The following is a 10,154-nucleotide window of genomic DNA, read 5'->3' as shown; positions in this document are numbered from 1 at the left end:
AGGGAGGCCTGGTGTGCTGCGATTCATGGGGTCGCAAAGAGTCGGACATGACTGAGCAACTGATCTGATCTGATATGATCTGATAACAGGTGCATCCACAAATACAATTTGTCCCATGACATAGCTGAAATGCTGTATATTTGTTATAAAAATTAGTATGAGAAATAATGTGCTTTTGTTGTTGTTGTTGTTCAGTTGCTAGGTCATGTCCGAATCTGCGACCTCATGGACAGCAGCAAACTAGTATTCCCTGTCCTTCACTATCTCCTGGTGTTTGCTCAAATTCATGTCCACTGAGTCAGTGATGCTATCCAACCATCTCATCCTCTGTCATCCTCTTCTCCTTTGCTTTCAGTCATTCCCAGCATTAGAGTTTTCCCAGTGAATGGGCTGTTTATATCAGGTGGCCAAAGTATTGGAGCTTCAGCCTCAACATCAGTCCTTTCAATGACTATTCAGGGTTGAGTTCCTTTAGGATTGACTGGTTTGATCTCTTTGAGAGTCTCTAAGAGACTCTCAAGAGTCTTCTCTACACCACAATTTGAAAGCATCATTTATTGGGCACTTAGCCTTCTCTTTAAAGAATGTTTTTAAACATTCTTCTTAAAGAATCTGCCAGCAATGTGGGAGACCTGGGTTCAGTCTCTGGGTTGGGAAGATCCATACATGACTACTGGAAAAACTATAGCTTTGACTATATGGACCTTTGTTGGCAAAGTGATGTCTTTGCTTTTTAATATGCTGTTTAGCTTTGTCATAGTTTTCCTTCCAAGGAGCAGGCGTCTTTTCATTTCATGGCCACAATCAATGTCTGAAGTGATTTTGGAGATCAAGAAAATAAAATGGGTCATTGATTCCACTTTCTCCCCCTTCCATTTGCCATCAAGTCATGGGACCAGACGCCATGACCTAGTTTTTTGAATGTTCAGTTTTAAGCAGACTTTTTCACTCTCCTTTTTCACCCTCATTGTGAGGCTCTTTAGTTCCTCTTCCATTTCTGCCATTAGAGTGGTATCATCTGCATATCTGAGGTTGTTGATATTTCTCCCAGTAATCTTGATTGCAGCCTGTAATTCATCCAGCCCAGCACCTTATGTGAGGTACTCTGCTCAGCTCAGTCACTCAGTCGTGTCCAACTATTTGCCACCCCATAGACTGTAGCATGCTGGGCTTCACTGTCCGTCACCAACTCCCAGAGCTTTCTCAAGCTCGTGTCCATCAAGTCGGTGATGCCATCCAACCATCTCATCCTCTGTCATCCCCTTCTCCTCCTGCCTTCAATCTTTCCCAGCATCAGGGTCTTTTCCAGTGAGTCAGTTCTTTGCATCAGGTGGCCGAAGTATTGGAGCTTCAGCATCAGTCCTTCCAATGAATATTCAGGACTGATTTACTTTAGGATTGACTAGTTTGATCTCCTTGCAGTCCAAGGGACTCTCAAGAGTCTTCTCCAAGTCCACAGTTCAAAAGCATAAATTCTTCAGTGCTCAGCTTTCTTTATATTCCAACTCTCACATGCATACATGACTACTGGAAAAACCATAACTTCAACTTGACAGAAGTTTTTCTGAAAAGTAATGTCTGGTTTTTAATATGCTGTCTAGGATGGTCATAACTTTCATTCCAAGGAGCAAGCTGCAGCTACCATCTGCAGTGATTTTGGAGCCCAAGAAAATAAAGTCTGTCACTGTTTCCATTATTTGCCCATGAAGTGATGGGACCAGATGCCATGATCTTCGTGATTTGAATGTTGAGTTCTAAGCCAGCTTTTTCACTTTCCTCTTTCACTTTCATCAAGAGGTTCTTTAGTTCCTCTTCACTTTCTGCGATAAGGGTGGTGTCATCTGCATATCAGAGGTTATTGATAGTTCTCCCTGCAGTCATGATTCCAGCTTGTGTTGCATCCAGCCTGGCATTTCTCGTGATGTATTCTGCATATAAGTTAAATAATCAGGGTGACAATATACAGCCTTGATGTACTCCGTTCCCAATTTTGAACCACTCCGTTGTTCCATGTAAGGTTCTAACTGTTGTTTCCTGACCCACATACAGATTTCTCACAAAATGGGTAAGGTGGTCTGATATTCCTATGTCTTTAAGAGTTTTCCACAACGTGTTGTCATCCACACAGTCAAAGGATTTGGCTTAGTCAATGAAGCAGAATAGATGTTTTCTGGAATTCCCTTTCTTTCTCTACGATCCAACAAAGGTTGGCAACTTGATCTCTGGTTCCTCTGCCTTTTCTAGATCCAGCTTGTACATCAGGAAGTTCTCAGTTCACGTACTGCTGAATCGTAGCTTGAAGGATTTTGAGCATAACCTTGCTGTCATGCAAAATGAGCACAATTGTCTGGTAGTTTGAACATTCTTTGGCACTGCCCTTCTTTGGGATTGAGATGAAAACTGACATTTTCCAGTCCCGTGGCCACTGCTGAGTTTTCCAAGTTTGCTGAAATATTGAATGCAAGACTTTAATAGCATCATCTCTTAGGATTTTAAATAGCTCAGCTGGAATTCCATCACCTCCACTAGCTTTGTTTGTAGTAATGCTTCATAAGGCCCCTTGATTTCATACTCCAGGATGTCTGGCTCTACGTGAGTGACCATACCATCGTGGTTATCCCAGTCATTAAGACATTTTTTCGGTACAGTTCTTCTATGTATTATTGCCACCTCTTCTTAATCTCTCTGCCTCTGTTAGGTCCTTAACATTTCTGTCCTTTATCATGCCCATCCTTGTATGAACAGTTCCCTTGATATCTCCAATTTTCTTAAAGAGACCTGTAGTCTTTCACATTCTCTTTGTATTGTTCACTTAAGAAGGCCTTCTTATCTGTCCTTGTTATTCTCTGGTACCCTGCATTCACTTGGGTATATTTTTCCCTTTCTTGCTTGCTTTTCACTTCTCTTCTTTCCTCAGTTATTTGTAAAGCCTTCTCAGCAACCACTTTGCCTTCTTGCATTTCTTTTTCTTTGGGATGGTTTTGGTCACTGCCTCCTATACAATTTTATGAACCTCTGTCCATAGTTCTTCAAGCACTCTGTTTGCCAGATCTAATTAACCCCTTGAACCTATTTGTCACCTCCACTGTATAATCATAAGGAATTTGATTTAGGTCATACCTAAATGGCCTAGTGATTTTCCCTGCTTTTTTAAATTTAAGCCTGGATTTTGCAATAAGGAGCTGATGATCTGAGCCACAGTCAACTTCAGGTCTTGTTTTTGCTGACTGTAAAGGGTTTCTTCATCTTAGGCTGCAAAGAATATAATCAATCTGATTTCAGTATTGACAATTTGGTGATGTCCATGTGTAGAGTTGTCTCTTGTACTGTTGGAAAATGGTGTTTACTGTGACCAATGTGTTCTCTTGACAAAACTCTATTAGCCTTTGACCTGTTTCATTTTGTACTCCAAGGCCAAACTTGCCTGTTACTCCAGGTATCTCTTGACTTCCTACTTTTGCGATTGTATCCAAGTACTGCATTTCTGAATCTTTTGTTGTCTATGAGGAGTACTTATTCCATTTTTCCTAAGGAATTCTTGCCCACAGTAGTAGATATAATGGTCATCTGAATTAAATTTACCAATTCCCGTCCATTTTAGTTCACTGATTCCTAAGATGTTGATGTTCACTTTTGCCATCCCCTGCTTGATGACATCCAATTTACCTTGATTCACGGACAAAACATTATCCACCAGAGGAGGGAATGGCAAATTATTCTGGTATCCTTGCCATGAGAACCCCATGAACATGAACAGTATGAAAAGGCAAAAAGATATGACACTGTATTATGAGCCCACCAGATGGAAGGTGTCCAACATGCTACTGGCGTAGAGCAGAAGGATCCAACCAGTCCATTCCAAAGGAGATCAGTCCTGGGTGTTCACTGGAAGGACTGATGCTAAAGCTGAAACTCCAATACTTTGGCCACCTCATGTGAAGAGCTGACTCATTGGAAAAGACTCTGATGTTGGGAGGGATTGGGGGCAGGAGGAGAAGGGGATGACAGAGGATGAGATGGCTGGATGGCATCACCGACTCGATGAGTCTGGGTGAACTCCGGGAGTTGGTGATGGACAGGGAGGCCTGGCGTGCTGCGATTCATGGGGTCACAAAGAGTCAGACGTGACTGAGCGACTGAACTGACTGACTGACCAGAAAGAGTGAAGTGGCTGGGCCAAAGCAGAAATGACACTCAGTTGTGGATGTGTCTGGTGGTGAGATAAAGTCTGATGCTGTAAAGAACAACATTTCATAGGAACTTGGAGTGCTAGGTCCATGAATCAAGGTATATTGGATGTGGTCAAGCAAGAGAAATAATGCACTAATAATTAAATAAAATTATATAGTTTATTAAGACATGTTTTAGTGCTGGTACTTGAAGAGAAACTGGTTTAATTAGGAATGGGATAAAATAAGATGAAGGCTTCAGTAGAGTTTCTGAATAGGACTTTTGGCAATTTTAAGGACTTTAGAAGATGTTGCACAGGGTTTTTTTCTACCATATTTAATTTCACTTTAAAGCACATGGTTCTGAATTCATTAATTTGGTTGCATCAGCACTGCTTTTACACTCATCAACCATAATTATAGCCTTTGGTTGAATCAGAAATGGAACAAAGAAGAAAACATTAAGGCTATCATAGATTTTTGGCTACCTAGGAGTAGGTATCATAGATTCTTGGTTACCTTTTCACCTCCTAAACACTTGGTCCATAGTTTCCATCCAGCCTGTTTTCTCCCTAGTTGTATAGCTCTTCCAATTTCTTTCTGCCTTGGTTTTTCCCTCTTCCAGACTGCCTCATCCATTTATTTTATCTGGAACTCCTGAGGTGACTTCTCTCTATATATATTTTTTACCTAGCCTCTGCCCTCTTTTATAAAATCCCCAATAACTGCCCAACATGACCACAAGATCTTTGCTGCTTCCACTTTCCTTGAAGTAGCAAAAGTTGTAAGCGTCCAGTCTTATCCATTTTGGCCCATATTTGGACAAGAGAAAATGAGGGAGTCTTTTAGGGTCAATGGAAAAGTGCCAGAAGAGAAATGCAGCTGTGCTTGAAGATATAAGAATATTTATGAAAAAATACCAAAAGGAGAAATACATGGTGGAACAGAGACAAAAAGGAGGTAACACAGGATTCCTAAGTGGGAAGAAAATACATGTATGGTAGAAAATTTCAGAACAGATGATGTCCTGAAGCAGGAAAGCTGTATTATTCTACAGAAAGGTCTTGATGTGGGTGGTGATATGAAATTTATTGTTTGAAAGGTTAAAAACCAGAGAGTGTCTATGAGCCAAATGAGGAAATAAAGTTGCTGAAGGAATTAGTGGACTTGGAAGTTACAGTGAAGTAAACTGGTCAGAAATAGTTTCACAGAAGAGAGAGGATATAATGATTATAAAAAATAGTAGGACTCAGATATATAGAAAGGGGAACTAAAGAGAAGCAGCATTGTAAATATAGGCAGCAAATTTATATTTAAGGGAAAGTATTTCTGATTGAAGTGGAGTTTCTTAGGGGAAGTAACTAATGTTAAAGTTGGAAAGGTAGAAATGGACTGGATTGTGACTAAGTGTCAGGTCAAGGAGTTTATATTTTATTGTATATGGAATGAGGAGCTCATGATAATTTCTTGATCAAAGTGGAAGTGTATGAAACTCAGATCAACTATGGTTGTGAGGATTGATTAGAGCAGGTAGAGGACTGAGGCAGTGAGATCAGATAGGAGGTTGACCTGAGTTGATATTAGAGGGGGTGGGAAAAGGAGAAATGTAAGAGACATTACCAAGTAAAATTTACCCAAGTTTTGTAACTAACTGTATGGTGAGGAGGGCAAAATTGTGAATAGTTAACAATGACCATGAAGTTTGAGCCAAAGTAGAGGATAAATTGTAGAAAGGAATTTATCACAGGAAAGCAAATGGACATGTGCAAAACTTGTTCATTTTGGCAATATTTGAAGTAGCAAAAGCTTTAAGACAACCTAAAGGTATATATTGATCAGGATAATAAATGCTAGATATTGTAATAAACAACCCTGAAATCTCTGTGACTTGAAACCATAAAAATATATTGTTTGTTCATATATGACCAATGATATGTTGTTCACACAGATGGTCCAATGAAGTCAGTGAAGGATCATCTGCTTCTCACAGTTATCCAGAGATCCAGTTTCTGCCATATTGTAAACCACTATCTTCCACATATGGGCCCCATGGTCACAATAGAAGGGAAAGAGAGAGAGAGCAGAAGGACTTGTATTTTAGCACCAAGGTTTAGCAGTAGAATGTATCACTTCCATTCACATTCCACTGATACATTTTAAATGATACATTGCAATATAACACTGAGATGAAAAAGCCCAAATGCCTATGTTTTCTATAAGTACATATTCTGTATGTATATATGTACACGTGTAGAAAAAGATCTAGAAGTATACCAAAACCCAAATTGTCAACAAGGATTATTTCTGAGGAGGAGAAGAGTGGACCTTGACTATTAATGGTTATGCAAAATGAGCCTCATCTGTAACATCAACAAATTTATAAGGAAAATGAATGCATATATTGTGCATATGATAAAAATTTATATAAAAAGATGTATTTGGTTTTATTGTAGTTTTATGTGTTTCAAAAAAGGATTTTAGGTATGAGTTTAGTTTTTGATTTGTTGAGTTTAAAGAGCTAATATAATATCCAGGTTGTTGTTGTTTGTTAGGGTATAACAGTCAGCTAGAGATGCAGGTTTGGAACTTTGGGGGAGAAGCTGGGGTTAGGGATGTTGACTAGAGGCTAGTAGTGAAGCCATAACAATGTAGGACCTCAAAGGCAATACTCCTCAAAGCACCAGACTGTGATGAGAGCAGACACTTTGGGTAGAATGTAAATCAATGCACTGCTTTCTTCATGGAGAAAGCTTTGTTACCCAAAACTGCCAGCTGGGCTAATCTATGTGCTTAGTGATGTGAGTGATTTACATTCTGGACAAGCTTCTTATCTCATTGTGGACTAGTAACTAATAATTTGAGTATCAGTACTGATACATGAACTATGGTTTGTGTAGCAGTGCTCTATGGGAGAGACAATGTAGAGACATAAGGGATTTCCATTGTGAACCTTGGGCTGTGACTGTATTTGGAGGGGATAGGAGGAAAAGAGAAAAATATTATGGCACTACACTAATGGGTAGTGTTCCTGGAATCAAGTGAGAGAAACTTTGAGAAATGGAAGGAGAGTGGTCAACAGTGTCAAATGCTACAAAGAGGTAAAGAATGAGAGAGGGAAAGTCATTGGAGTTGGCTGTGTGTGTGTGTGTGTGTGTGTGTATGTGTGTGTGTGTGTATGCATGGGTGCACACATATGCATATGTTTGAGGAAACCTACAATGTTATCAAACATGAATTCTGTGTCATGAACTGTGCCATATACTCTACAATTATTATTTCATTTCATGGGTTTACTGATAAAAGTAGAAGAGTATAAGAGAGTGGTGGGGCTAGAAGCTGAAGGGCTGGAGGTTAAGGAAAGGGCAAATAGATGGACATAGACAGTTTTTGCAGAGAAGGTAGTTAATACAAAGAAGGAAACAGAATGCTGGGTAGAAATGTAGGGAGAAGGGAATTCTATGGTGCTCACTTAGAATGATGTTTTCAGTAAGGTGGTAGGCAGGATTGCATAGAGGGGGGCTTGACTGAATAGAGAAGATATGTGATGAATACTCTAGGGAATGTAATGGAGGAGCCAAACTCTATGTATAAAATGACTTCAGCATATGCAAACAAAAACTCAAGGTACTGGACGCAATGCCATTTCCTTGGTTTAGAGTGTACTCTACTTCAAATCCCACACAAAATTTCTTAACTTCCTTGTGTCATTCAATTACAAGTTCAATCTCTTTAAGGAATTTCCCCAGATCTCTTTTTTCTTGGGATGTATTGTCACTAAGTTGTGTTGTTGTTGCTAAGTCGTGTCTTACTCTTTGTGATGCTGTGGACTGTAGCCCACCAGGCTCCTCTGTCCGTGAGATTTTCCAGGCAAGAATACTGGAGTGGGTTGTCATTTCCTCCTCCAGGAGATCTTCCTGACCCAGGGATCAAACCTGCATCTCCTGCATTGCAGGTGGATTCTTTACCACTGGGCTACTGGAGAAGCTCCTTTTAAGATAGTGGCAAATTAAAAGGAGGATGTTTGAGTTGTCCCATAGTCATGGGGAAGGGGAGACCAGTGGTGATTCACTTGCCGTAGGCCAGGCAACTAACTGGCTTCACCTTAGACACTTGCCGTTCTACCTAATCACTAGGTGTTCTATGCATGTGTCAGCTGAGATTTGGCTGGTCTTTTCAGCTGAGAGACGACCTTGAATATTGCTATAGTCTATGGGTTTGAGAACCTCTGGCTTTGAGGTCCAGGTACTCGGTGGCATCTAGGCTTTCTGTTTATAGGCTTTGACTAGCTGACCAGCCCTCTTAGAATTTCTCTATCCCTAAAGCATCAATTTTTTAAGGCAATCCTGCTGTTCTCAGATTTCCTTCTGAAGCTAACCAGCTCTTTTTATCATGATCATTATTATCATCAGCACCTCCATTTCCTACTTTCATTTTCAGCCTCTGAAAAGGTGTGTAGGTGAATGAAGACACTGACCTATGGCTCTTCTCAGCACTGGAAAAGATTTCTTCTTCGAGTGTGACAGAAATTTCCTATCTGTCATCCTGAGTTCTTTATATACTGTTGCTTATAGTAAAATTATGTATAGGTTTTCAAGTCTTGCTCTTAATACACGCTGAGGAGTTTCTAGAATTTACATGTATATGTACAGCTGAGTCTCTTTGCTGTCCACCTGAAACTATCACAACATTGTTAATCAGCTCTACTCCAATACAAGATAAAAAGTTTAAAAAAAAATAGAATTTAAAACATCCTTATTTCTCTCAGAAAATCCAGAATATTATGACTCCTATTGGGTATAAACAGAAAATTAATTTAAAACTTAGTTTAAAATATTAGACTTTGACCCAATAATTCTTTTCTTAAGAATTTATCATATTGATAAACATGTATGTATGCAAAATGATGTATGGTCAGGATTACTCAATATAGCATTATTTGTAAAAGCATAAGATAAGGAATTGAACTACCTACCAATTGGTTATGGTTACTATAGGCAGTAAGGATGAGGTAGTTTCATACATATTGATATGAAACTATACAGAAATATTATGTAAAAGAAGCAAGATATACAAGAGTGTAAACTATGTATCTTTTGTGTACACAGAACTGAATGACAGAGCAAAAGGGTGGAGGTCAGCAGCGGGGCGCGTGTGGGTAGGGGGAGGCGATTCATGTACAATTATATCCTTTTGTACCTTTTGAATTTTGTAACTATACATGTATTTCACACAAGAAAATAAAACTCAAAGCTGAAGAAAATGACTTCAGCATAATTTTATGACCTCTGTTATCAAGGCTCAGAAGGGCAGAAATCACAAATGCACCTGGTAGGGGTTACTTGTGTATTGATAGAAGGTTAAGATGGTTGAGTAATTGATGCTACAAGCCTTCTAGCCAGTTTCCTTAATCTTGAATTTATAATAGTTTAATTTCTTTCAGGACCCTATTTCAAACAGACAGCTGTGACAACTAAAAAATCCCTCCTCTCGATTGGGATATCATTGATGTGTTGGTAGAAAAAGCTTTGGAGCCTTTCAGTTCCCTCCTTCTCAAAAATAAATCTGAAAAGAAAACTAACTCATGTAAATAAGTCCGTAGGGACATTGTCTCTGCCCATCCATAAGTGGCTGTAACACCAAAGGATAGATGGGAGCCTGTCTGACCCAAAAAGAGACAGAAGATTGGGTAGGATTCAGTGTGGGGTGAAAGTTTCACACAGCACAGCCTGGGGATAAGGACAATTGAAGAGATCATAGTGGGGGAATGGAAGACCAACCCAAGGTGACTAATAGCAATACAAAGATGACAGCGACTGAGCTCAAGGATCATATAATTCCCAATAGAATTTGCAGTATGACTCGCAAATAGTTTCTGTGCAGATTCTGTTCAGTTAGTAAGTTTTGGAAATTTCACAACTTCCCAGGTCCTTATCCCCATCAAAGCTCCTGAATCATTTGAAATCCACTGTGCTTTCTTTTTCCTTC

The sequence above is a fragment of the Bubalus bubalis genome, chromosome X, assembly GCF_019923935.1.
Source record: "Bubalus bubalis isolate 160015118507 breed Murrah chromosome X, NDDB_SH_1, whole genome shotgun sequence".
NCBI lineage: Eukaryota > Metazoa > Chordata > Mammalia > Artiodactyla > Bovidae > Bubalus > Bubalus bubalis.
This window is presented reverse-complemented; position numbering follows the sequence as displayed.